The sequence below is a fragment of the Lissotriton helveticus genome, chromosome 5_1 (genome assembly GCF_964261635.1).
Source record: "Lissotriton helveticus chromosome 5_1, aLisHel1.1, whole genome shotgun sequence".
Classification (NCBI taxonomy): Eukaryota; Metazoa; Chordata; class Amphibia; order Caudata; family Salamandridae; genus Lissotriton; species Lissotriton helveticus.
Window position 1 is genome coordinate 1378858731 of NC_136065.1, and position 14034 is coordinate 1378872764.

Genomic DNA, 14034 nt, shown 5'->3' on the forward strand with positions numbered 1-14034 from the left:
TAAAAATCCAAGAAAAAACATGCTTGTCCCACAGCAGCAGCATATATGTTCTGGACTCCCCTCCTTTCAATATGGCACATATCAAACTACTACAAATCAGTCCACATTGCCTAATGTATGTATTCCTTTCAAAGCCATCTAGGGAAAGGGGGGAGGGATGTAATAGTTCGAACAGAGAAGATTGGACTCAGAGTAATGGAATTACAGGTAAGGGATTTATTCATTACCTCTTCGTCCTCTTGCATGTTCCTCAAATTACAGTATGAGGAATACCAAAGCTGTGCGTTCAAATGATTATAAAACACATGAACACTATACACTGAAGTGAATCGAGGGAAAACAGTAAATCTTTATTTATCATTACTATTACTTCATAGCAGATAAAACTTTGACACCAAATACATCCAGCTGATTGGTCATGTTATTAATCTTGTAGTGTCTGACAAAAGTGGAGGGATATACCACGTGGCAGCCCTACAAGTTTCCTTCAGAGATTCTTCTTGAAATTCTCCCCATAAAACTGCCGCACTCCTAGTTGATCTACCCTCAATAGATGATGGAGGAAAAAACTCTTGTATTCGATAAGCCAATGAGATGGTGGATTTAATCCATTGATTTAAAGATTAGAGATAAGGATGGCCACCTTTGTTGACTGTACCAAAATTCACAAAATCCTGTGAATCCTGGAAACTCGTTGAAAATATATAAGAGCCCTTCTTATTTCTAACTTATTCAACTCCACTTCTTCTGGGGAAGGTGGATTGGAACAATATTTTGGAACAATAATGTTCTGCAGTAGATTGGATGGGGGTGGAACATTTAGAAAACAAATAGGACCTCATCTCAAAATATTGGTATTGATGGGGCTGGGCTCCTCTCTTCAAATGAATTCTGGAGCCCTTGGTCAATGAATCGTTATTGCCTGCTGAGAAGTGTAGAGGGGAGAAATAACTCATTATGGCAAGCACAACATCTTTAAAGAACCATGACTCTGAAGAATCCGACTCCGAAATTCCAAGTTAGTGGGTTTATCACAAAGCCAAAAATAACTGGACATACAGACACCTCAACATGAGGTTGTAGAAGTACATTGGAACTAATACAATTCCGAATCTATGGGCAAGATGGAAATGCTGAATCATAAAAAGAATGACAAATCCCAGGACCAAAACACAGGCAATGATTGCTCTCACGTTGAGATCTGTCTTAATTTGAGGTGAATAAGTGAAAAGCATTAGTCTATCCCTACACTACTACTACCGTGACATCCCTACTTAGCATTCCCCAGGCGAAGTCAGGAAAAGGTGTCAGCACTTGAAGACTTCCTAAGAAGTGCACTCACGCTGTATGGGTCAAGTATCCAATGCTACAGAGCTCGTTCTAAGATGCTCCTTCCTTCTCCACCGATCTCCTCTCCTCCTCTACTGACTAAACTTCCGGGGCACTGTCCCTAATGCAACACATCGGTCCTTGGATGTAGTTTCCAGAATCCCGCCTCTCGTCGCCGTACCGTTAGAGTTCTGCACAATATCATTAGGAGGAACCTAAAACAAAGGAACTTCCCCACATCAGGAGGATTTGCCGACACAGACGGTATATTCATAGCCGCTAAGCTAATCATTAATTTATCGGTAGCACGGACGGCGAGATGGCTAAGCCCGCTCCATCCTTTATATCAGACCCGGCTCCACTTTTAACATAAATCCCAGATCTATGTGTAATCCGGTGTAAAAGCCTGACACCGTGCAAGGTTCTGAGACCCGATATGTTGTTCATAATTTGGATATTTGTTATTCAGAAAATGACTATGAAGAAAGAAAGAAATTGAGCCATCTATGCTCTTATCTTAAATACATCATTCTTAGCTAAAACACGTGGCTCCTCCAGAAGAAGGCGCTGGCCGCCGAAACGCGCGTCGAGAATTATTGTGCCACTTTTTATATATCATTTTTTAGTATAAGTTAAAAATTGGTTTGTTGTATCTATTTGCTTTTAATGTACGGTGATTAATTGATTTGTGTATACATTTTCTATGTATATGGAATTGATGTTTCTTTTAATATAAATGTGAATAAATATCAGAATCTGAATTTACTGGTAGCTCTTTTTCCTTTAATATTTCCTTTTAAACAAGTTCAAATCATGATTGCCTAGGTTGTTTTATGTCGATTGCCTAATGCAAACACAAAACACGCCCACTGCTTGCATCTCGATCCCCTCATCCCGCTGGGCACTTCTTCTCATAGGTGATTTTCCATTTAGTTTCAATACTCCCAGTTCCTGGCTCGATGACCTTGATTCCCAGGCCTCCTTCCGTGAGAAAGATCTCCAACTGCCAATTCATAACATTCTTGCATAGAAGTATCTTCTCCTCCCTGAGCGTAACTCCTAAAACAAAAGACATTATTCTAAATAACAAAGATGACTTTCTCCATCTGCAACAGAAATGTGAGAACAGAACAAATCCAGTATACCCATGAAATTAATTTCTTTACCTCACTACGAGAGCCGTCAGGGAGAAAACATTTCTGGCCTACAGAAATCGGTCAACATTAGAATGAAGCACATGGGCCCACCGCAAAATACACAAAATGAACAGTTTTACTTAAGCATTTCTAAATCTGCATGTTACATAAACACATTGAATGCGCAAATCATTATAAGCAGTCTATAACTTCTACACATTAAAACTCGAGTTGCCACATCCGCGTTCAACTTTAATCTGGTGCACGTTTATCTCTATTCATTACATTATAAATGAGCAACTTCGTAAAGGTTACATTATCCAAAACACAACTGCCATGTAGTCTCTTTACATGACACATAATAATTCTAACATTTCACGTTCACATGGTATTACCAAGTACATCCTAATGACCAAATGTTAATACAACAAAAGAATAAATGTGGGTGCAGACTACTCATGATTATAATGCACCCCTACAAATGAAAGAGCACCATCGCACTCCATCAGTCCCCTCCTCTGACAAGTGTCATCACAATCAAGCACAACTCCCTGTAGAAAAAAACAACCTAAACAGAAGTCATAGCAAGTCTTAACTGTCAACTTTTCTAGGCTTTTGAGATTCTCATAATGACTGTCCTGCAGTCTCGCCATCCCTCTCTCACTTTCCCTAAGAGATCTCTCAGCCTGTCCTTCCTTGTGCCACTTGTATGCCTTTACTAGTCCCAACAAGATAATCACACAAACCACCCCTATGATGATGGGCTTTAGGATGTAACCAAGGATTCCTTTTCCAAGGTTGGCAAACCAACTTCCAGTCTTTCCAAACCCTTTCCCACCCTTGTTCCAAACACCCTCTTTGGCCAAATCATGCACCTTATGGTGAATTTCAGTGATGTTACTTATATACGTCCTCGGATCTTTGCTGTTGTCTGGTATATAAGTGCAGCACTGTTGGACCCTCAACATTTTACAGACAATGCCCTTGTTTACTAACAAGACATCTAGAGCAAGACAGTTCTGCGTCACCATAGCTTTTATTGACACCATCTCTCCTTCTACAAGTAGCAAAGACTGAGCTGTATTCACTGAAAACGTATCCACAATGGTAGGCAATCGCCTAATCTTAATATCATTTAGAACTACTCCCAAATTTGGTGTAATTCCAAATACATCTCCAACAATTTCTCCTGCACTTGCACCTCACTTTTCTCTATGATGTAATCCACCTCCTAAAGGCCACAAATCCTCTACAAGATACATCTTGGGGAACACAACAGCCACATAACATGTACCATACCAATTCAGTGGCATGGTCACATAGGCTTTCTTTCCACACACAAAATACACATTTGGCACCACTTGCACTGCATCTTGCAAGAACTTCTTTGCAGTGGCATCAATTGTGAAAGTGTGATCACACATGCTCTGTCCCACAAAGACCATAACATAGTACGTCTGTACCTGTTGAATACAAAGCTTCTCTCGCTGTTCAAAATCTAAAGCTATTGGCCCATAACTCCCCCTTGCCTTGTGTGCCAACTCTTCCTTGGTCCATTCAACTTTCCCTCCTCTACTGTTAATTTTTACTGTTAGTTGTCTATGTCTTTCTTCCACTTGATCTATAAACGCCTTCTCTAAATCTGTTAGTGTGCACGTCAAATTATGACGATGTGCACAAGCTGCATCTAATCTAACAGTAGGTATGAAATACTTCCCCACTCTATCTTCTTACTTGTAGTAATCATACATATTAAGTTGCTTGAACGCTGGGACATCTGAAAGCACCACATCGTAATCGGAGAAATAGTATTCATAATGACCCTTACATGAGCCTTTTAACTCCTACGATACCCTCTATTGTGCTAGAAGTAACAGGTGTAGTTGTCCCTTACACTCCCACCCCTTGCACTTCAGCTTTATGTAAAAGTTTTACAGACACAATGATAACTACTGCTATCACTATTCTCACTCCGAATCTCTGACAGAATATCGAGGCTGAAAATATTGACAGACAAAATATCGACGTTGGAATATCGAAGGCAAGTATATCGACACCCTATCTACAACATGGTAAGTACAAAAATATCGAAACAAAAATAACGATGTTAAAAATATCGTAATAAAAAATAGCGTTTTTTAAAACAAAGGTAAAATTAAGTAAATAGTAATTATATATATTTTAAACGTATGTTAAAATGTGTTATAATGTTTAAAAAGAATAAATAATACATATTTACTATTAAACATTTAACTAAAATTAATAATTAAATATATAATATATACTTAAATAATTATAATATATACATTATTTTTTAAATAATTATAAAATATTAACAAATACTACAATTTAAAAATACATCAACATTCATAAAATAATAACATAAATAATAATAAATAATTATATTTAATAAATAACAACAATTAAATATACTTTCAATATTTTTAAAATTAATTAAATACAACATTATGTAACATCTTAAATACATAAATAAATATAAATAATATTGAATAGCATAAGGGTAAAAATTACTATTCAAACTCCAGAGGGTGCAACAGTAGATAAAGCGTTGGATAGCGTAAGTGTAAAAATTACTATTCCAACTCCAGTGAGTGCAACAGTAGGAAAAGCGTTGGATCGCGGGTATGTAAAAATGACTATTCCCACTCCAATGAGTACAACATTAGTGAAAGCGTTGGATAGCGTAAGAGTAAAAATTACTATTCCCACTCCAGAGAGTGCACCAGTAGGGAAAGCATTGGATAGCGGGTGGGTAAAAATTACTATTCCAACTCCAGTGAGTGGAACAGTAGAGAAAGCATTGGATAGCGGGTATGTAAAAATGACTAATCCCACTCCAATGAGTGCAACATTAGGGAAAGCGTTGGATAGCGTAAGAGTAAAAATTACTATTCCCACTCCAAAGAGTGCAACAGTAGGGAAAACGTTTGATAGCGGGTGGGTAAAAATTACTATTCCAACTCCAGTGAGTGGAACAGTAGGGAAAGCGTTGGATAGCGGGTATGTACAAATGACTATTCCCACTCCAATGAGTGCAACATTAGGGAAAACGTTGGATAGCGTAAGAGTAAAAATTACTATGCCAACTCCAAAGGGTGCAACAGTATGGAAAGCGTTGGATAGCGTAGATTGGCTAATTACTATTCCAACTCCAGAGGGTGCAACAGTAGGGAAAACGTTGGATAGCGTAGGGGGAAAAATGACTATTCCCACTCCAGAGAGTGCAACAGTAGGGAAAGTGTTGGATAGCGTAGGGAGAAAAATTATTATCCCCACTCCAATGAGTGCAACATTAGGGAAAGTGTTGGATAGCGTAAGGGTAAAAATTACTATTCCAACTCCAGTGAGTGGAACAGTGGGGAAAGCATTGGATAGCGTATGGGTAAAAAATAATATTCCAACTCCAAAGGGTGCAACAGTATTGAAAGCGTTGGATAGCGTAGGTTGGAAAATTACTATTCCAACTCCAGAGGGTGCAACAGTAGGGAAAACATTGGATAGCGTAGGGGGAAAAATTACTATTCCCACTCCAGAGAGTGCAACATTAGGGAAAGCGTTGGATAGCGTAAGGGTAAAAATTACTATTCCAACTCCAGTGAGTGGAAAAGTAGGGAAAGCATTGGATAGCGTATGGGTAAAAAATAATATTCCAACTCCAAAGGGTGCAACAGTATTGAAAGCGTTGGATAGCGTAGGTGGGAAAATTACTATTCCAACTCCAGAGGGTCCAACAGTAGGGAAAACATTGGATAGCGTAGAGGGAAAAATTACTATTCCCACTCCAGAGAGTGCAACATTACGGAAAGCGTTGGATAGCGTAAAAGTAAAAATTACTATTCCCACTCCAGAGAGTGCAACAGTAGAGAAAACGTTGGATAGCGGGTGGGTAAAAATTACTATTCCAACTCCAGTGAGTGGAACAGTAGGGAAAGTGTTGGATAGCGGGTATGTAAAAATGACTATTCCCACTCCAATGAGTGCAACATTAGGGAAAACATTGGATAGCGTAAGAGTAACAATTACTATTCCCACTCCAGAGAGTGCAACAGTAGGGAAAACGTTGGATAACGGGTGGGTAAAAATTACTATTCCCACTCCAGTGAGTGGAACAGTAGGGAAAGCGTTGGATAGCGTATGGGTAAAAATTACTATTCCAACTCCAGTGAGTGGAACAGTAGGGAAAGCGTTGGATAGCGTATGGATAAAAATTACTATTCCAACTCCAGAGGGTGCAACAGTAGGGAAAGCGTTGGATAGCGTAGGGAGAAAAATTACTATTCCAACTCCAAAGGGTTCAACAGTAGGGAATGCCAATTAATAAATATTTACAAAATATATTACACATAAAAAATTGTAATTATTTACAATTAAATTACTTCCCACCCTATTCCCCTATAAACCCACAACCCACTCTGGTACTAAAACATAACATTTAATAATAATTAACTACCAATTAAATAAATAATTTATCAATTAAAATAATTAATTGCCAATTAATAATTAAATAAAAAACTTAATTATTTACAATTAAATTACTTCCCACACTATTCCCCTATAAACCCACAACCCGCTCTGGTACTAAAACATAACATTTAATAAAAAATTAACATTAATTGCCAATTAAATAATTAATTTATCAAATAAAATAATTAATTGCCAATTAATAATTACTATTAAATTACTTCCCACCCTATTCCCCTATAAACCCACAACCCACTCTTGTACTAAAACATAACATTTACTATTAATTAACATTAATTACCAATTAAATAATTAATTTATCAATTAAAATAATTAATTGCCAATTAATAATTAAATAAAAAAATGAATTAATTACAATTAAATTACTTCCCACCCTATTCCCCTATAAACCCACAACCCGCTCTGGTACGGAAACATAACATTTAATAAAAATTAACATTAATTACCAATTAAATAATTAATTTATCAAATAAAATAATTAATTGCCAATTAATAATTACAATTAAATTACTTCCCACCCATTTCCCCTATAAACCCACAACCCGCTCTGGTACTAAAACATAACATTTAATAAAAATTAGCATTAATTACCAATTAAATAATTAATTTATCAATTAAAATAATTAATTACCAATTAATTATTACAATTAAATTACTTCCCACCCTATTCCCCTATAAACCCACAACCCGCTCCGGTACTAAAACATATAATTTACTTCAAAATAAATTTATTAATATATAAAAATAATACACATATAATATAAATTAATTTAAATACTTTACAAAAACATATAACACATACATAATAAAAATCTAAAAAATAATACAAATATCGATATTAATAACATCGAAATTAGTTACATCGATATATATGCTATCAATATTACTGACATCAATATAAATGAATTCGATATTACTTACCTCAGGGTCGATATTCTGTCCTACAATATTCTTGACATCGATATTCTGTACCTTCGAAATTTTAAACACGATATTTTGGTAGGTCGAAATTTTCAACTCGATATTTTGACTGTGTACCTATCACTCCTACTATGAGTGTACCTATCATACACTTAGACCTACGGTTCGAATTTCCAGACTCCATTTTAAATTGTCAGTTTAGCGCAGTGAGGATCAAAACAAAGTCTCTTCTCTCTGCCTCAGATTGCTATTGAACCAGATCACATACAGTTTGTTGAAGTTCTGGATATTGATTCACAGTTCATTGCACTCTTATTTACACCAATCAAAAATACTTCCTTAGCCCTCTTTCTTCATCTACGGAAAGTCCCTAAACTTGTTCTTCTTCCACTAGGTCCAAGGTTATCTTCTTGTAAAGCAAGCTTTATTTACAATTCACAGTTCAATCAACAGTCTCTTATAAGCTCAGCACCAATTTTGATAATGATACGTTGTAAAATCTCTAGACAAACAGCCGCAATCTCCTGGGCTGGTGGCTGGTACCCAAATGTTGGAAAGGACAAATTACTCGGAATCAAAACTCGCACTCTGCTCAAGATCGGAGGTCTTGGTACAGGCACTGTCAGCACCCCCTCAATTTTCAGTTCAGGAGCTACAAGCTCAATGTCAATTTTCAGTTCTTCTGACCAATCATGAAGACCTCAGTCTACCGGTCCCCACTGCTCCCGGCATCTGTGATCAGATAGGTCCACACTGGGGCAGCGTACCTCTGGCAGGGCGCTCTTGCTCTTCTCGACCTCCCTGGGCTTTCTTGTGCTTGTTCTGTGTTGAAATGATGGATTGTAGCCATGAGGTATAACATAAGTAGAGATTTATTAGGTAAGTTACAAGATGGTTGTTCATCAGTTCAGCTGTTAAGAGGCCCCACGAGGAGCAGCATCTTTGCTGCTCAGCCCACTCTCTCTAACTGTCATTCCTCCAGTCCACCAGGCACACCAACATTCTACTCAGTCATCATGCACTCCAACATTCCTCACACACACTCATGCATACTGGCTGAGCAGCAGGAAATCTAAGTACAACATTCTGCATCACTCTGCTCCGATCAAGATGTTTCAGACACTGGACCAAGACCTCTTTCAGATGCCAGCCTCAAATTTAGCCTCCTCTGTCTCACAGGCCAGATTCACTTGCAAGCTCTGCTCTTCTTCACTGCACCCAGCCACTTTGCGCACCAGTTCCTTCAGCTGAGTCTGACTCTGTACCACTCACAATGTTACCGTCTCCCTCAGATTCAATACCTGGGCCATGTGTAGCGGGACCCCCTTCAGCTTGCTCTGGTGGGCAACCAGCTTCACAGCTTGGCATGTCCTCTCTGGTGGCCTCGCAACCACAGCTGAATTCTCTTCTTGGAGAGGAGCTGTTTCTTCCGAGGGTCCTGAAACTCTGCTGGTATGGGAGGCGTGAATCCAGTTTGGCAAGCCTCCGCACTTCACAGCTATATTTGTCACCAGGATCACTTGATACAGACCTCTCCAGTGAGCATCAAGGCAGCTTTTCCTCATGTGCTTGTGAACAAACACATGAGGAACAGATCCTTCGAGGTCGGTGCAGTTGCAGCTTCAACCCAGTGAGACGTAGAACAAGCGTTAGGCATTTCTTTGCAATAATCAAGGATCAAATCATCTGTGATATTTATCAAGGCTTTAGATGCCACTGCTTGCAACCGCATCGCCCTACCCATCAGGATCACATGGGGGGTGCGTCCATTGGGGCGTATGGGCGTAGCCCCACTAAGCCTGGTGGACGCACCTGCGGCTGCAGTCACTGAGTCACTGACAAGAGAGAGCACCTAAATAAAATGAAGCGCAGCGCAGCGCTTCAATCGGGGGTTCCGGGACAGACCCGATGGAATAGGGAGTGCGCAGGGGGTGGGGGTGGGTTACAAACAATAACAAACACTGTCTGTCAGTGTCTGTGAGTCGACTCTGCTGTGCGTGAGGAATTTCGGGCAGAAACTAGCCCGTGCATGCGCGTTAGCGTCAAGTTGACTGAGACGGACCGAAGGGGCCAGGGGGTGCGTCTTTAGCAGGGCCCCGTCGTTTGAGAAGGCGCCAGGGCGAGTAGTCTGTGTGCCCCCCTAGCCAATCCTGGTGCTTATGCAGCGCCAGGATTGGCTGGTCCACCACGCCGAAGGACAGGCAATCCATTATTGGATCCCGTGTGTGGGTGGTGGCACACTGGCCCAGGCAGCTCAGCACTATATCAATCATGGGCAATCACTGTGACTTCAGCATGTGAAGCCATTCAGTGATTAGCCATTCGAGGAATTATTGGGGACGTGCGTGTGGTGCGCGCCGTGACGTTTGGTTGCTTGCTACTTGCTGTACTTAAGTTGCAAGTAGGGGGCTGGGGCTCTCTCTGTCTCGAGTCATCGCCACGTGAGATTCATTAGAGAGAGAGAGACAGACATTGTGTGATTATTATTGAGCAATGAGTCTGAGAGTCTAAGAGAGAATCGTCAATCCATCGAGTCGCCGACTGAAGAATCGATTCTTCGAATATATTACAAAGTAGGTGAGGTCACGGTGCAGTTCGCGCTTGGGGGCAGGCAGGGTTCTAGATTAAGGCTGTGCGGTAACCGCGGCAGTGCCTGCCTCTCTTCCCCCTTTCCTGGCCAGTTTCCCTCATTAGACGGCAGCCCTGGTAATTAACATAAATGATCATTCTATTCGTGTGCGACTGACAGGCACCCCGACTGAGAGGCGGCCCCCTCTGAGACCAAGGCCACATGCGGATACCACCTGCACCAGTGCAGTGCAACACCACGGCATAGAGCCTGGGCCAGCAGGGACCAGGACACGCATGGAGCGCGCCTTCAAATTATGCTTCCGTGACACGTGGTGGGCAGGAACTTCAAAGGGAGAATTAGGCCTGTGCTGTGAGCCAGCCCGGGCGGCCATGCATGCCCGCTGCTGTGTGCGCGGGTGTGCCACCCCTTCGGCGCCGAATATATGTACCGGGGGGCGGGGCGACCAGGCAAGATAAAGAGTTTTATGACTTTCATTATACAGTAACAAAAAATACATCTAATTTAAATGAAAAAGTGATGAGGCGCCACCGCCCCTCCAAGGGAGCCATGTGTGTGTGTGTGTAGTGTGTGTTCAAAGTCCTTTGTGGAAGTCTCGGTCAATCTGTTCCCAGCACCAGCAGTAAAAAGTGAAACAAAAAGCGGAACACACGGATTACAGAAAATAATAAATATGTGTTTTTTTAATTCCTCAGAGTCAGAGATGCAGTCAATGTGTGCCCTTCTCTGCGGTTAGCTAGAGTCTGGGCTAGTGTTGGGAAGTTTAACATTTTGTGTGTAGTGGCTGCAACCATATTTGGAGTGTGTCTGCGGCTGTATTTAGAGTGTGGCGAGGTGACGCTTGTGCATCAAATTGCCTGGCCGTATTCAGTGTGTGGGAGTACTCACTCAGTGCAATCTCTTACCTCTGCATTCTTTCATCTGGTATCGAGCGTGCGTCATTGTGCAGTTGAAGTTCTGTGAGCATGATGTTGCATATTGTCGGTGGCCATTTTCATTTTATACTGGGTTGTTTCCCTGACGTTGGCCACAACTTAGGATATTCTGTGATTTTCTGCATATTGCTGCCATTTTGCTTTTGGAAATCATTCAATGCATGTTAAATTACATGTCTTCAAATATTGGCCATAGTTAAGAAAGATATTAAATCTGAGCAGCATTCAGTAGAGGTGAGAAGACAATGATAACTACATTATTTGTTTTTCCTTTCATCCTTGGACAACGGTGATTACTATATTATTTTTTTGATTTTCTCCTATGTATAATCAACAGTGCACCCATAGAACACGGCAACTACTTTATTATTCTTTTGTCCGTGTTTATAGAAGAACAGTGCATTCATAGACAAAGGTGTCTACATTTATTTTGTAATTAATTTATTTATTAATAATTCTTTTATTTAGGAGTATGTCAAGCATAGTACCACTACCCGCTGTAAGAAGGGACGGTACGCCAGGTGGAGGTAGCGTCTAGCTTGTAGCCAGGTCTGAGGGCGGTGCAGGTCGCGCTTGGGGGCAGGTTTTCTGCTGTGTCCGTACATGCAGTTGTCTGGAAGCGATTGCGACAAAACTTTTTAACAAATGATTTCAAATGAGTAACAAAAGACATTTTAGTCGTCCAACAAACAAGTTGGGATAAAAAAAATACCACAAACATTTGAACAAGCACACGTCTGTGCTGTATGCAGGGAAATGTCTATCATCAAAATGTGAGATTGAAATAGATATCTGTGTGTGATGGAAGGGAGGGAGGGAGGCGACTCGAAGCGCTTTGCCCTACATGGGCAATTGGGGAAGCAGTGGCGAGGTCAGGGATCGAGGGTCGCCCATAGGGTGTTCACACTCAGCAGGGCAGATTGGAACTCAATAAGTAGATCATCCCAGCTGGCAGAGATAGGGTTTTGCATCTTTTCTGAGCGAGACCCTGCTCTTAGCTCGAGCCCAGGTTTTCATTGACTGTTCTCAGGCAGAGTTCACAAGGGGGAGCCAATGCCCTCCACCTACGACTCATCAGATGTTTGGCTAGTAGAAGACCGAAGTCAATAAAGAGAGTAGTGACCTTATTTTTCATGGTCCAGCGGAGCATACTCCATAAGACACCTCCCATGCCATGTGTGCGCTCAGTAAGGTGCGCCCTGTGCAGTTCGTAATGCGAGCAGTGATGTCCTGTAGTACTGGTTAAGCGATGGGCAAGTCCAAAGCATGAGCAATAGGAAGAAGCTGAAGACCTGGCTGTTCGAGCAGTAGCGGCACCCCCCCCCCCCCAGCGCCTTGAGACCCTTCGGGTATGTAGCGCGCTTTATAAGTGTCACTGATTGATTGATTGATAGGGAAGAAATCGTACAGGGTGGGTGTCATCTGGGGGTGGCAGCTTTTTTTGGGCTGAGGGGATTTTCACTGTGGTTAGTATTCACTTTTTTAGGTTTCGTAAAATATAATTGAAGGTCAGCAGATAGTGATCATTTCCCTGAATCATCATGGTTGTAGAAGTAGATAGTGACATTTCTGTACCTACCATGTTTGTGTATGGGACCATCATGATTGCTTCGTGGATTTGAGCCAGAGGTGAGTGTCTGCACTAACCTGGGCTAAAAATGTAGTGCTTTTGAACAAAGTTAGTCTGCTTGTGCACTAGTGTTTCTTTATGGGGTAGTCATGGTGGCCTGGGTGACTTGCACTGTAGTGTGTCACAAGTGAGAGTTGACACTAATCTTCTTTAATATTGCATTGCTGCTTAGCAGAGTTGTTTTTTTGTGCAGGTTGGACGCACAGAGGTTGTCAAGCAAAGCAGACATGTTTGTGGATGTTGGAAGAGATTATGTATTCTTTTTTTTTACATCTATGGCAACGTATGGCTTTATATATTTCCTAATTCATAGTGTGATTTGATTGTCAGTGTAATGGAAATGTTGAAGGGATGGTATTGATATATCTCAGGGAATTTTCCGAGATTAGTTGTGAGCAGCAACCAGCAATGAATCAGCAAGCCCTCACCTAGAGTCATGGGAGAGCTATGCATTCCATGTGCTTCTGTGTTACAGACTTAAGTTCTGATGTTTACAAGTGAAGAAAGACTGCTGCCAGTAAAGGGCCCATGGCTTGAATTTTTGTCCGCATGCCTATCAAAGTTCAGAACCGCAGACTCAAGGTTCGAGGGGGCCACACTTGATATGGTGGCAGTAGTGAATTGCAGAGATGGGTGCATCAACGTTAGAGATTCCACTTGAGGTGTGGTTCACTTACAGTGGGGTTAACTGACAACCCACTGGAATTATGTGACTGTGCGGCTGCAGCAATTTTAGCATATTTATAGATTTGCTCCATTTGCCTCATAATCCATCATATGTTACATAATCAGCAGAGTTTGACCCAAAAATATTTGTTTCTAGCTAAAACAGTTCCAAAGTTACTAAAAACGCATCTGCACGTGATTCCTCGCAGTGGTAGGACTTTTGCGCGGTCACCTTTCTGTTGCTTATTGCTATATTTGGGTATTGAACAGTACTACTGTGGTGCACTCAATGCCCAGACAGTGTTAAGAAGTGTAAAAAGTACA

General features: G+C 41.0%; 1 protein-coding gene across 4 annotated transcripts in view; it reads left to right on the forward strand.

Annotated features, from left to right (window-relative positions):
- LOC144753632 (zinc finger MYM-type protein 1-like) overlaps nt 1-14034 on the forward strand; it is a 204934-nt gene that overhangs the window by 67761 nt on the left and 123139 nt on the right. The gene's annotated exons all lie outside the window — the stretch shown is intronic.